Below are 15,468 nucleotides of genomic sequence, written 5' to 3'. Positions count from 1 at the left end.
TGAGCATTCATTTGGGACCTGCATAACTTACCTCATGGGTTCACCATGCATTAACGGTGCCATGCTGATAAAACCTTTACACCACTATACAAATCCAGAGTCTCTCTTTATTGCCTTTCACAAAGGCTGAGATTTTCAAAGGAGCCAAAACCAAACAATGTTCTTGTATTTGCCAGATGCCAATTTTAACTGATGTCCTAGTTGTAGGTGCTCTCCATTCTCCAGTGAAAACAGTGTTATATTGATTCATATTAGTAATTCCCTTGTACTATGTCTATTTGAGGGATGTCTTTGTTATCTATAGCCACCACAGTGATGACTCTTCCTTTTGCTCCTTGCTTGGACTGCATTTTTTATTCACATCAAATTTTAGGGAGATTTATGGGAGTGGGCTTTGGTAATTGTGGCGAAAAGACCAAGTCTTAGAACATGTCGAAGGACATAAGAATTATTCTGTACCCTGAATAACCCTCATTTCCCATGTTTTAGAGGAAATAACAAAAACACCATGGTAAAAGTGACCTGTTTTGAGCAGAGGTGTTGTCCTACTGGATCAAATTCTTGTCATACTAGAGATGACCCTTAGTCTCCATCATCCACCAGGGAATGCTTTGCAGTCCATACTGTGACAGTTTCGAATAGAGGAGCTCTCATACTGCAGCCAACCCTTGTCATAAAGGAGGTAGAGCCTTGGTCTCCACAAACCACAGCCAAAGATCTCATGATTTTCATGCTACGACCAAAATATACAAGGACCTTGATGCTTTATGATCTGAGCCTGTGATACGTGATAAAGAATTATCAGGAGGAATGTCTAGATCACAAAGAAGAGAACATTCCCCAAACACTGGAATGTGGTTGGGGAGTCAGAGAAGCCGAAGGGCTTAACCAGGTACTCCTAGTGGCCATGAATGGAACAGAAGGATGTCTTCCACTTGTCATCCTCCCAGATGTAGATCAAGTTGTACGCATCCTGCAGGTCAAGATTGGTGAAAACCTTTGCTATGCCAACCCATTCTAGGAGCTCATTGATCAGTGGAAGAGGATACTTGTTCTTCATGGTAGTATTATTCAGGGCATGATACTCAACACAGAGGAGCAGTGTCCCATCTTTCTGTTTAACAGACAGGATGGAGGCTCCTGCAGGGGATTTGGCAGGCTGGATGAAGTTCTTAGCCAGATTTTCATCCTGGTAATCTCACAGGGCCTTGAGCTCAGGTTCCAATAAAAGGTAAATGTGCCCAAAAGGGATATTTGTCCATGGCTGGAGGTCTACAGGGCAGTTGTAGGTTGGTGTGGGGGTAGGACATTGGCCTTCCTTTTATCAAAGACATCTGCAAGCCACTATACTGGTTCATCAATTCCAGCCAAGTATTGTCTGAAGCTGAGGTAGTATTGAGGAGGAAGGATGCCTTTCCAGGGCTGGGGTTTCATCTTCTCCCTGCTGGGTCTTCCTAGGCATTGCAGCCATCAAAACCCAGAGTTGAACCATACCTCCCACATCAACCACGATATGTTTGAATTGTGGAGGGTGAACCAGGGGAGGTCCAATCTTATCCGAAAGTGCAGCAAAAGGATCAGGTAGAATTGCATAGTTTCCTGGTGGTCTCTAGTCCCGACCTGGAAAGGGGCTTTCTCATAGGAGACTGTCCCAGGAGGTCAGCATACTGCTGTGAGTGGTCTCTGCCTGATCTGGCACAAGCTTCCTCTGAATGGGCAACTGACTGACTCAAGCAAAAGCCAAGTCTCTAAATTTGCCAGACACCCCCGAGTCAATCAATGCAAGTGAAATACAACTTCCTTTGGGTGTGGCACAGGCCCAGAGCTGGAGAGGGAACCTGCAGATCTGGTTGGCAGGGCTCCACCTGTGCTGGGGCACATGTAGGCAGCAGAGGGGATCTGTTTGGAAAGCTTGCTTCTAATAAAACAAAACATTACAGCTGATGAGGATTGCTTCTGCCTTTGTCTAGCCCATTTTGAAGTCTTTATGTTGAAAAAAGGACTCCAATGTCAGCACCATTTTTTATTTTTTGATTCACTCTGGAGAGTCAACTATTCACTGGCACCAGTGGATTGCTTGCAAGATATCAACAACGATAACTTTCTTTCTTCAGAGAAGTTATTCTTCTGCGATGTTTAAGAGCTGATGGACAAAGGACATGTTATACCTAACTTGCTGTACTAGATGCTCTACCTGATTCTACGGGCCATGGGTGAAATTCTTGTAAGTACCTAAGGGAGTTAGGCGTGCATCTCCCTTTGAAAGTCAATGGGAATTGGGTGCCTAAATCTCTAAAGCACGTTTGAAAAATCTGACCCTTTGATAAGTAGTTTTTTGGTCTTTGATCCTCTAGTGATAACTGAAAACTTCCCTAAATTTGCCAGGTAGTGTGGAAACGGGGATTTCCTTTTGGATGGTTGGTAAAAAGGATCTTTCTGTGGCCACAGAGTTAGGACATAAGCAGAGGGCAGCAAAACGGCACACAACTCTAATACCACACTGTAGATAGACAGCAGCAACCTGCCAGTGCAGACATTTCTCTCAGGTTGTAACTCTGACTCTCAGGAGTTACTTGTGTACACAGTAGAGGGAGGCTAAGATCCACTTCCCTGGAAAGAGAAAAGGCTAGTACCTAGCCAAAACACCCATTCAGTCCTTGGCTTCTCTGTAGAGACTGTCAATACAAACTAGGAACTATACTGAGGCCACCATGTCATTTCACGATCAAATACATGAGTTTCAGATGGTAATGGGATTTGAACCTTGAGTTGAAAGATCCCATCTCTGCTTGATCATCTGGGTGCAAGGATGGCCGCAGCATCGGCAACAGCAAGCGGCATTGGTTAACGAACCCTCAAAACTTGTGGTGATTGTCATCAAACCACTCTGGCAAGGGGATTTTCAGACCATGCTCCAGGGCTGCCACCATGGGTGGGCTCAAGGGTCCTGGAGATGTCTGGACCTGCACTCGGAGAGAAGCATTCTATAACTGCAGCTGGGCAATTTGATTCTGGAGGCTCTGGAGTAGGGACGTCGTCTCTGGGACTGCAGCACCCAGGTGCTCAATCGAGGCCAGTAGGGTCTGATACAGTGGAGTCTGTGCAAACTGTCAGCTGCTGGTTCCAAGCAGTCAGGCCTGGTGGTCAGAGAGGAAGTTGAAGCCAGGTGGTCAGAGTCCACAGATAAGCCAAATTAGTACCATAGCTGAAGTCCAGATGCAGGCCAAGGGTCAAAGCTGGGTGATCAGAGTCCATGGGGTCTAGGGGTCAGGAGGCAGATGCAGGTCTGAAGCAAGGTCAGAACAGGGTACGGGCAAGGCTGGAATAGGAGGAACAACCGGCTGGCAGTCTAGAGAGACTGTTGCCTGGTGCCTTGCAGTGTGGGTTCCTGGCTGGGTAGTGCTGTTGCGCAGACTAATTTGCAACTCTGGAGGGGTTGGGGAAATACCTGAGCCTGGGGTCATCTGACCCAAGCTCTGCTCAGGGATAGGCTGCTGCCACATGCCTGAGGGCTGAGTCACTGCAGGCTCTTTTGCAAGGGTGGGTCATGGCAGCTGAGTGAACAGCACTGATCTGGCTGTGGGTTTGCCTCACAGCCTGCAGGGAACACCACAGGCACCAATTTAAGTGAAATGAAACAGGGCAGGAAGGTGAGAAGAGAGGAAATTTATGAAAATTCTTTATAGAAGTAAAATCTCCCTCTAAAGAACCTATAAGAAGAAACAAACAATAGAGTAAATGTAATAATACTCCACTATCAGCATAAATACAAAGGAACTTTCAGCACTGACACAAATTCATCATCTCTGCTATAATAAAGCACAGTATCCAGGATTATTCGCTACTAAGAAACAACTCAATTTCCTCCATTTTCTTAAAGCAAAAGCCTTTAGGGACTGTAACAGGGCCTCCTTGCTCCTGTTTCTGTCTCAGTTGACAAACCACACGGAAACCCTTGCTGGTCCAAAACCTTGTGCGGTTTATTTATTGTAACCCTTCTGCCCGTCAGAGTTGGCAGCAACAAGGGCTGGGTTCAGTATCTAGGGGTTCCATTTCAATAACGCAATGCAAAACCGGCTCAAGCCCCCCCCCAGTGACCTGGGACAAATACATACCACCCTCCTGGGCGCCTCTAAGAGGCAATACTTCCCCTCTCGCAAGCACAGAGTCTGAGTGTAGCAAAAGCCTTTTAATAAAGGAGGGAAACAATGTGGCATTTTGTTGGGGAAACACCACAAACAGGATTTATAACACAAACCATGAGCAAAAGACCCACCCCCAAGTAAGTTTGGCAGTGTCCTTTTCCTCTCAGGGTCTTAAGTCCAGCAACCCAAAAGTCACCCCTCCCACAGTTGCTCTCCTTGGTCAGCGCAGCCCCAGAGTTCAGAAGTTCATCTGCAGAGTTTACCTCCCAGCCTGGGTGGAAGGTATGGAGAGCATCTTACATGCTCCGCTGCTCAGGTCAGTTGTCATGCCTCTCCATGGTGTTCTGCTGCAGTCTTCACTGCCAGCTGCAGCGATATGTCTTCAGGTCCCCCCTTTAACACAGCAGTCAGTGATTTCAGCTGTTAGTAGGGGGGCCCCAATGCTAGCACACTCAGAACCACTAGCCCAAAGTAGGTCTAATGCTTAGACCTAGGTACTAGTGATTTCAGCTCTGCAGCACAGAGTCAAAATTAGCTCTGTTATTACACAGTGGGGAGAGAGCAAAGAGGTCAAAGTGGTATTTAGAGCCCTCAGAAGGAGACCTATACATACACATCCTCTCTCTCAGTTCACAGGGCTTTGGAACCCATGTCCCTTGCCTAGCGAGTGCTACTTAGTTGAGGGCGAGGCCCTCCTTCATAAAATGCCAAGTACAGTTCTACTGTCCTTGAGTCACATAACCAGGATAACAACACTTTATTACTCATGCCCCAATAACAAAGAGACTGGGGATCCCACAGCAGCTGAGGTGACCATTCGGGCGAGCAGTCCCATCGTGCTAGGCAGGGTGGGTGTGCCCATGCAAACGAGATCAGCCCCTGAAGTCCTTTTCCACAACTCACCCCCAGATGAGTTCTGGGGGTAGAGCTCATTCTGACTCTGCTTACATATTAAGGAATTCCACCACCTTCACAGCATACATAGCACCTTTAACAACCAGGAACAAGCAATCACTCCCCCCCTTTTCACTTCCTTCCTGTGCCTATTTGTGGGCTCTGGCTAATGGCTTAATTAGCCTTTCTGCCCTTCCCCACCCAAAAATTAGGCACAGCTCTGCTTAGTCAGCTCCAATCTGCCTTGCCTGATTGGAGCTGCTGTGAACAGAGTGTTGACTCAGGCTTTCATACCTAGCACTCTGTCACAGGGACCTCCACGATTGAGATGTTGCTGTTTCTTGTGCTGTATTTCACCACAACACCAAGGAACCTGTATCAATTTGTCCCCCTCAAAATAATGAGTATCCAAATTTTCTTCCTTCCATCTCACAAGTTGCAACACTGGTTTATGTGATGGCAAAAATCCCGATTTTAGGTTTCTGGTAATGGGGTGATCAGAAATGGTGTACTTGTTTTGTATGATGTGTTGTTGGTGTTAATTTTGCTTATGCCATCTGAAATGGCATTGATCTTTTTCACATCTATGTGACCTTGTAAACTCATGTCTAATTTGATGCCTACTGTCACCCATCAGTCTTTTTTACTGTTACTGATTGCTAGGATTCTCTTTCTCTCATAAAGTGTACTATTTCACATTATTTTCCCCCAAGCTATATTAACTTGCATTTTGCAAGGACTAATCTAGTTTGTTACTTTCTGCCATGCTTCTAATCTCTCCAGTCATTACGTGTTACTGCTCTGTCCTCCCTGATGTTTGAAACTCCTTCTTCTCTGTAAATGTCAATAATGAACTGTTGACTCCCTTGTTGGGATAATTAATGAAGATGTTGAATAAGACCTAACAATGATCTCTCTGATTCTTCACTGGATGCCTCCCCAACTGGACACATTGCTGTTTATGTTATACTTTATCTAGGATCTTTGATTCAGTTTTCAGTCCACATGAACGTGTTCCTACCCAAATCAAGTTGAACAAATTTTCCAATTAGACTTTGGAAATACCATGTTGAATACTCTACTGAAATCAGAGTACATTCTGTTTTCAGCATGCCCCATGGCTGCTAATTTTGTAGTTTTACGTATATATATCTGAACAATCAAGTTAGCCTGGCGAGATTTATTTTTTATAATCCCCTGCCATTTAGTGTTCATGGTTCTGTCACACTGCAGATGAAAAAGGCAACGTTTTCAATTGTTCTTGAGCTCTGTTAGAGCCACAAGGGAGCACTGCTCACTTATACCACTGGCATAAGGCTGTTCAGGGATCTTTGGGGTATTGGGCACAGTGAAGCTCTGTTCTGCCACACTCTGTTCTTGCCCCTTCCCGCCTCTTGCTCCAGAGAGAGGGCAGTGGCTGACATAGTAGGCAGCTATGCATCTCTGCCAGCTTGACACTAATGGAATGTCCCCCTGCATGAGGGCAATGCTCCACTAGTCATCTCTAGCTATTTTAAATCCACTTTGCACCACTTAGAGCACCAAGTGGACTTAGCAGACTGGAGAATCTGTCCTCAAGCTTTTATTTCTCAAAGTATTTGTTACAATATTTTACAAGGAATAGAAGTTAGACTGACAAGACAGAACTGGCCAGAATCGCTAGTTTTTCCTGGTTTGAAAGTTGGTACTACATTTCATCCAGTCTTCAACTGTCTTTGACTTTTCAAAATAAATGCCTGCAGTGCAATAAATTTGCTAGCTAATTCCCTTAATATCCTAGAATTCATATTGTCCCGACTGGTTGATTTGGGACAAGTTAATGTTTGATTCTGTGTTTTGAACTGCCTGTTCATGCCACAAAGACACGTAATGATTTGCCCTACACTAACATTTCCAGAAGGTATCAAAACTATACAGTGCAGAAGATCTTTTGCATTACTTTATTGTCAATACAGAAAGAGTACAACAAAAAAGAAAGATGTTGAGTAACTCAGAAAGCCACCTAGCGATTCACCGGATCACAAGATCTACGACTACTATGACAGCTCGGACAAAAAAACCCACTGATACATTTATTATATAATGCCTCTCCCATTCCTCACCCCCATACCTGGACTGTCCTCCCTCTTCCCTCAGACATGCAATTATTGTTAATATGAATCCACACAGAATGGCTAAGTGTACCCAAGGATCATTGGAGAGATGGACAAAAAAGACAAATACGTGATTGGATGGAGCCCAATCTAATTACACTATTCCCTTAGTAAAAACATTTTCCTGCCCTATACTGATACACAGCAAGGAGTCTTTTCAGACTGATGGATTCTATGGTATCAGCAGATGTGGTCAGATGGCACATCTGAGCAATATTCTTTCCCTCTACTGAAGGGAAAGCATCATCAACAGCCACAGAACCAAAGCCATTTGACAGGATCATCTTACAAACAGTGTCCCCTCTCCCTGCCTTCCATTGTATCAGATACATATTCAGATATACAAACACTGAACACACACAGAGCAAAACATGTTACCATTCACTTTGACATACCAGAATACACACAGACATTGCTCTTCTTCAATGAATCTGAGGTTCCCCATTACCTTTAAAATAACAGAATCCCAGTTTCAATTTGCCCTAAGTTGATAGCGATGGAAAGTTGTTACCACCTGACAATGGTTCATGGCCTATGTGAAAAAAGCTGGTGGTGTCAATTCCATTCCCTTTGTGGACAGATGTGTCCACATCACCAATACACACAGTTGAGACCAGGGGGCAGTCTCCACAGAGGTTCATTAGGAATGAACTACCTCCCTACACTTAAAGAGGAAGTACATTTACTGGGTGGCGTGAGGAAATTTGCACTGTTGCTGCCTGTCCTCTGTTCTGGGGGCAGAGAACGTCACCCTCCGGGGCTGTTAATCTGGCACCTTTCACCAGCATTAACTTAAAAACATAAGGAAGAAAATTAATATAAACAGAAGAGCTCCTTAGTCTTGAGGCTGGGCCTTTTGGGAATACTGAGCCTAATGCATTTCATCTTCAGTACACTACATCCTCATTCAGGGTTTCTCTCTGGTATCTATTCAGTCTCTGACAGAAAGGCAACTCTGTCTTTGGCTCTCTCTTTGTCTTCTAGCTTCATGAAAATCCAGGAGAAGCACCCCCAGTAATGAGATTCATTACTTCTAATGGCTTATCCATTCAGTCACATTAATTAACTCATGAATAGGGATCTTAGAGACACATTTGATTACTTCCCTCTGTTAGCACAGGTATAAAGCTGGGCTTGTTTTCTGTCAAGAGACTACATTCTAAGAGAAATTTATATTTTATTTAATGTGCTGTGTTATTTTCTGACTTGCAGATTTATAGGTCTCCCTTTAATTTGAGATGGATGAACTGGGGGACTAAATACCTCCCTCCCCACACTCCAAGGTGGGGTGGGCTCACCTTCCAAATCAGGGTTGGTTGGGGCCCACTGCTGGATTTGCAGAATTTACAGTATCTAGTATTTGATCTGCAGGAAGCCCTCTTCAGTCAAACAGTCTGATTAGCGCCAGGGGTGCTGGAACAATTTGTGTAGTGGGGGTGGTGAGAGTCATTGACCCAAACTGTAAACCCTGGATATGATAGAAACCACTTTGAGCCAGGGGGTGCTGCTGCACCCCCAGCATCCTTGGTCCCAGCTCCCCAATCAGTGCAATCATCAAGCAGCCAGTCCACTTCCTTTCAGTAGCTTAAACAGAGCTCTGATGTATAATCAAATGGTAGCCTTAGCTTAGCTGTGAGAAAAACTTCCATTCACCAGAGGTTACAAATCCTGGCCCTTCAGGGAGCTGATAAAGGAATGCGTGAGGACTCTGGCTTTAATAGAAGCTCAGTGTCAGCACCAGGAAGGGATGTAGAAGGGGAGATAAGGGCTTGATTTGTCTTTAATAGAGGTGCATATGCTCTGTGAGAGGGGAGATGTGAACTTCTCTGATAAGGCAGCTTTAGGCTTTTGAGGGGAGAAAGATGTATGTTCAAAGTCAACACCCTTTGGTTCTTTACAGTCTTGCTTCCCTGTATGAGAAACCAGTGACAAATCCTCCCTGAATTCATCCTTCCATCTTTTGTAATAGCCAGATGGCACTGAATAAGGTCTCAGATATAATTTCACCCCTCACCCTGTTACCCTGCGATTTAGGGTGTCTCGCTGCAGAGAATGAAAGCCTGTTTCCTGTGTATCTGTAAAATCTGACGAGCAGATAGACGAGGCTCGTGAAGCCTGTGGCTGTCTGCTCCACAGATCTGAAAATGTTAAGGCAATCTTGGCTTTTATTTTAAATAAAAAACATGTTCCCAGCCCTTTCTGTTGCAGAGATAGCCCTGAAAATATGCACTGATCACCAGGTTTGAAAGTCTCTCATGGTGCTTTCTTAATCTGGGTTGAGATTTTCAAAGCCAGCTAAAGGATTGGCCACACTGCTTCCATTCATTTCAAGGGCTCACCATAGATCTTCCCAGGACTGGCATTTGGGGTCCACGAACACGTCGGTGGATTTCTCACTTTTGGAGGAGATCCTAGATCAGTGTGCATCTGGCCAAGGAGGGTTCCCACCCAGCACAGTGCTACCAGCTCTCTCCAGGACACAAGTCAGTTGCACCAGCTCCTCTACTGAACAGCCAGTGAGGCCTCTCAATACTAGGAGGGACAGTTTGATAACATGACTGGTAGAATAACGTGACTGGTGGAAGAAGCATAACACTGAGGGCAAGGGACTACTGCACTCTTACCCCAGGACTGACTCTGATTCCCTCTGGGTAGCCTTGGTGACGTCACTAAGGAACATATTGGATCAGAGCACTGATCTATTTAGTCCTGCCCCCGTCTGAAGATGTTTCAGAGGACAGTCACAGAGTACCTCTGTGGCAGAGGTAGGAACAGAACCTAGAAGTCCTGATTCCCATTCTTTTGCTCTAAGCAGTAGAGGAGACCTCCCACAACAGCTGTGTTCCACTGGGACAATGCAATTGTCAACGTATTTGGGGACGCTCATGAGCACAGGAGACAGAGCTTTCACAAGCACTGGACCTAGATTGTAGAATGCACTCCCAGAGATAGGAATGGCCATAGGACTGATGTGCAAAACTCTTCAACTTGGCTTTTCCTCAAAAAGGTCTTCACACACAAAGGTATGTGCGCGCATGCATACCACCCATCAAGTTATTTGTCCTACAGGCTAGGAAGGAAGGTAGGAAGGAAGAAAGAGATTATTATTATTTCTATTTTTAAATAATTGGAAGGCCTTCAGATTCTTTGTTAGCAAGGGGCATATAAGTACCACTTCTGGCCTTCAAATAACCCCCAGCCTCTCCAAGCTCATCACCAGAAGCAAGCTCCCCACAGATCAGGACACACCAACTCAAAGTAGCACCAGACCCTCCCAGAACAACAGATGCAAAACCTGCAGACATATCTCCACTACTACAATGATCAACAACATCCCCCAGAATTCACCTTTCAAGATCCATGAGTCCTACACATGCCTCTCACAACATGTGGCGTACCTCATCCAGTGCACTGAATGTCCCAATAAAAACTATGTGGGTGAAACCAGACCCACTACTCTCTTGAATGAATTCGTGCAGGAAAATGATAACAGACAAGAATACCCTATCACCTGTGGGTGAACACTTTTTCACAAAGCAATCGCTCTGTATCTGACCTCATCCTCTAAGGAAACCTGCATAACACTTTCCAAAAGACATGCTTGGGAGCTTAAATTCACAACTCTGATAGACACTAAAAATCATGGACTGAACAGAGACTCCACGCATCTGAAGAAGTGGGTTTTTTACCCACGAAAGCTTATGCCCAAATAAATCTGTTAGTCTTTAAGGTGCCACCGGACTCCTTGTTTTTTTATTGGATTTATGATTTATTACAACAATCTTTAACCTCCTAATCTCCCTTTTTGTCTTATGACTACAGAGGTGTTTATGGGCCACTCTACCTGGAATGGTCCCTTACAATATGTGCTAACTACTTATGGTAAACAAGTTGTTCCATCTTGCATTTAGCTGTGATGCTCAGAGTACCTTTATCAAACCTGAAGAAGTGCTCTGTGTGGCTCAAAAGCTTGTCTCTCTCATCAACAGAAGTTGGTTCACTTAAAGATATTACCTCACCCACCTTGTCTCTGTAATATAAGCACCCATGTGACAAAGGCAAATAAAGGTTAGCAAAAAGGACTTACTACACAGGGAGAGCACTGGACCCAGTTTTTAAAGCTTAACAACAAGAGTTTAAAAAAAAGAAGAGCCTCATCCAGATAATTTAGTTTGGGGGAAGTGAATTTAGGCTGCTAGGTAAGAGATTAAAGCCAGGACCTCCATGGTAGCATTCTCTGAAATGCTTCCAGTTTCACGTGCAGGGCCAGGAAGACAGGCAGAACTGCAGGGTCTTAATGTATGGATGAGCCAATGGTGTAGGGAGGAGGGTTTTAGGTTTATTAGGGACAGGGGAACCTTTTGGGAATGGAGGAGCCTGCGCAGGAAGGATGAGCTCCACCTAAATCAAAATGGAACCAGATTGCTGGCATGTAAAATTTAAAAGGTTGTAGAGGAATTTTTACACTAAGGGCTGGGGAAAAGCTGACAGGTGCACATGGTTCAGGTGGAGACATCCCTTAGGAAAGGATTTATTAAAGGGGGAATTCTATAGCCTAGTAAACCAAATAGGAAAGAAGTTGGTAAAGTACATATAGAGGCTAGTGAGGAACAGTCAAATGTATAAGAGTCTCATTTAAATATAACATGTGAAGGCAAGCAACTGAATATTGACCAAATGTGCAAGTGCTTATATAGAAATATTAGAAGTCTAAATATTAAGATAGGTGAACTAGCGTGACTGGCATTAATTGAGGATATTGATATAACAGGCATTATAGAAACTTGGTGGAATGAGGATAATCAGTGGAATATGGTAATATCAGGGTATAAAATATACAGGAAGACAGAGCGGGTCACGGAGGTGGGGGACTGGCACTATATGTGAAAGAAAGCATAGAGTCAAACAAAGTAAAAATCTTACATGATTCCAACTGTATTATCGAATCTCCGCGGATGGAAATTCCAGGCTTGAACAATAAGAGTATTACAGTAGGAACATTGCAGCTCCCAGTGGCCGGGAACGGCAAACTGCAGCCAATGGGAGCTGCGGGGGCCGTGCCTGAGGAGGGTCAACATAAACAAAATGTCTTGCGGTCCGCCAGCAGATTACCCTGATGGGCCGTGTGCCAAAGGTTGCTGACCCCTGCCTTATGGCTTAGGCTTCCCCTGCATGAAACCTCAAACAGATCTGAGATGACAGGATCAGGACCCAAGGGTCTTTTATACGGTTTTCTAGCAGCCACCTGACCATACAGTCCTGGGTGTACAATAGGCTTTTGATATAACCTTCTGTTTCCTAAACCTCACAAGTAATTAACTACATGGATTAACATAAGATAATTTATCCATTAAGCAGTTTATCATAAACTTTAGAGAGACATATAGACAATGACATTATTGCACCCAAGATTCATCTAAATGTTAATATTCCCTTTTGATCTATGAATCAATAGCTATAGTGACAGACAGGAACTGTTTGTTTACATGGCTAGCATCTATAAGTAAACACATACAATTAGTATCACTTCTAACAACATAGGTTTGCATTTCAAAGTTCTAGCCTATTTACCATGAAATGGCTCTAATTACCATTCGCATACCTTTCTAACATGACTTTAAAGGTTGGCTCTGGGTTATTTAGCCCGAAAGCTGCTTAACCCGTTCTGGCCATATGTCGAACTTTGTACAAGATTCGTTGCAATTATATAACAGTAGTAGCAACAATGATTTGCATGATTATATTTTAATTAGATAATGTCACATAAGCGACCAGCTGCTCCTGCCAAAGAGCTAAACCCAGTCCTTTCTCCGATGCATCACACTGGATGGCCAGTGGCTCTCCTGGCTGGCAGTGTTTGAGGACATGGGAATCCATTATCATTTGTTTCAGTGGATCAAATACTTGCTGCTGGGGACCTGCCCAGTGCCACTCAACATCCTGTCTTGTGAGCTGACATATGGGTTCTGCTACCTCAGCCAGGTGTGAACAGAACTTGGAGAGAAAATGTATCATTACTAAGAAGTGCTGTAACATCCACTGAGGCGGGCATGTCTCTGACTGCCTTGATCTTGTTGGGATCTGTTTTCAGTCCATTGCTGTGAGCAGATGTCCAATGTATGTCACCTCACACTGCCTGACTCACATTTTTCCTGGGCTGAGTTTTATGTTCTTGTCCCTGAATTGCTGTAGAAAGACTTGTCATTTTCCATCATGGTCTCGTTCAGCTTCTGTATCATTGCTCACTTCACCAAAATGAGGATATCACCTGCCACTATTTTTACCCCAGGCAGTCCTCCCAGTGCTTGGATGAGTCTTCTCTGGAATACCTCTGGGGCTAGGCTTATGCCCATTGCCATGTGCAGCCATCTGGTGTTGAAAAGACTGTCAGCATACTGGACTCTTTCTCTAGGTGTATGAGCCAAAACCTGTTCCTCACACCACAGTGATTCTGTTACAAAGACTCTGGCTTTGGAAAGTTCTGGCAAGAGGTCGTCAATTGTGGGCAGTGGATAGTGGCATCTTTCCAATGCCTGGTTTTGTGGCTTTGGGTCTATGTGGAGGCATAATTTGCCTGATTGAGTCTTTACCACCACCATGCTGCTTACCCAGGCGATCCTGGCCTCTACAGGTGCTATGATACTCCCCATTTGCAGGATTTTGAGCTCCATGTGTGCAAGATTACATAGTGCCACTGGAATTGTTCTTTGTGGCAAGCACACAGTGGGGTCTACTTCCAGTCACAGCTTTCCTTCGAGGCACCCATCACCTTTGAAAACATTCCCAAATGCTTTTAAAATTGTTGCCATTATCCATGGGACTCCTCCTTTTGCTTTTTGCACTTCAACCATACAATTCTGATGCTGCGTCCTGATCAGATCCATGGCTTGCATGACTCTGTTCCCTAAGAGGAGTCTGTGGTGCCAACCATCTGCCACCACAAACTTCAGTTGGTATCATCTGTTATTTTTCAAGTTAGTTAGTGTGAGGTCACATTTTCCTGTGCTGTCATTAAATATCATTAGATTGTGCCTGCTCTTTGTAATGGATATGTTCAAGCCCAATTCACCCCAAGGAATCACATTGCAGGAGGCCCCGCTATCCAGCTGAAATTGCACTGAACATTTCCCCGTTAACATTGCTGTACGCATGGAGGTTGGTTTTGTGCCTTGTTGCTTTCCTGTCCTGACAGCCTGAACATGATATGCTCTCAGATAAGGAGAGAGTCAGGATGTCATCACCACTGGCTGAGGTGCCATCCCCCTCTTGGACAAGTCTGATTGAATCTTTCTGGGACCTTCCTCTGCTCTCAGACACACAGCTGAAATGGTTCAACTTACCACATTCTCTGCAGAGCTGTCTTAGTGCGGGGCACTTCTCCTTTACCCGCTCATGCTGCCTCCCAGAGTAATGCATCTCACTATGAATATGGAACACTGGCCACCTGCTCTCCTTTGCTGTTGTCTCCTGCATGTACTCCTGGGGGTGTTGTGTCTCCTAGGGCTTTCATTCTTTCTGATGTGGCTTCCATGGCACTCCCAACATCTAAGCATCTGTCTAAGGTAAGATTGCCTTTCTGAAGCAGTGGCTCCCACAAGTGATGATCCCAAGTGCCACAGACTATCCTGTCCAGATTTAGGAAGTCTGTCAAATCCCCCAAACTGCACATAGCAGACAGTGTGCATAAGGCTGTAACATAGGGCTCTATCTCCTCCCCTTTGGAGTGGGTGCTAGTGAAAAACTTGTTTTGGTCCACAGTTTCATTCTGCTTTGGAGAACAATATGTCCCAAGGCTCCTAGGGCTGCTGGGAGGCTTGAGGCAGTGGTGAGCTCCAGAGTGCTGCAGACCTCTCTGCCTTGTTCCCCAATAAGGTAAAAGAATAGTTTTTCTTTCCTGCTGTTGTTGCCCTCCTGCATGGCCAGATCTGGGAAGAGCTTGAGCTCCTCTTTGCACTGGGTCCATTGTTGGGGTGTGTTTGTGTCTGCAAAATCCAGACCACTAGAAGACTTCAGACTGAATTCCATGGCTCATACTGCCAGCTGTTGCACTTCAGAGAACTCACCAGTCAGATGCTACCACCATGTTTCATTTGCAAACACTGAAGCTGAGCACAGGTTAAGTTGAACAAAAGTGGAACTTTATTAAACCCAGTGGACTGCTCTGTCCATGTGTCTGCATTGCTTCCAGCCTAACTCCCTATAATTCCTGTTTTTCTCTTCTTCTGTCCCCTCCAGGGAACATGGGCCCCCTGACTCCAGTTCCCTCGATCGTGATA

The 15,468-nt window shown here is 44.8% G+C and overlaps 1 protein-coding gene across 1 annotated transcript in view; it reads right to left on the bottom strand.

Annotated features, from left to right (window-relative positions):
- Nucleotides 1–15,468, bottom strand: part of LTK (leukocyte receptor tyrosine kinase) — a 167,560-nt gene that overhangs the window by 111,175 nt on the left and 40,917 nt on the right. The window lies entirely within an intron of this gene.

Source organism: Lepidochelys kempii, chromosome 6 (assembly GCF_965140285.1).
Source record: "Lepidochelys kempii isolate rLepKem1 chromosome 6, rLepKem1.hap1, whole genome shotgun sequence".
NCBI classification, from domain to species: Eukaryota; Metazoa; Chordata; order Testudines; family Cheloniidae; genus Lepidochelys; species Lepidochelys kempii.
This window is presented reverse-complemented; position numbering and strand designations above follow the sequence as displayed.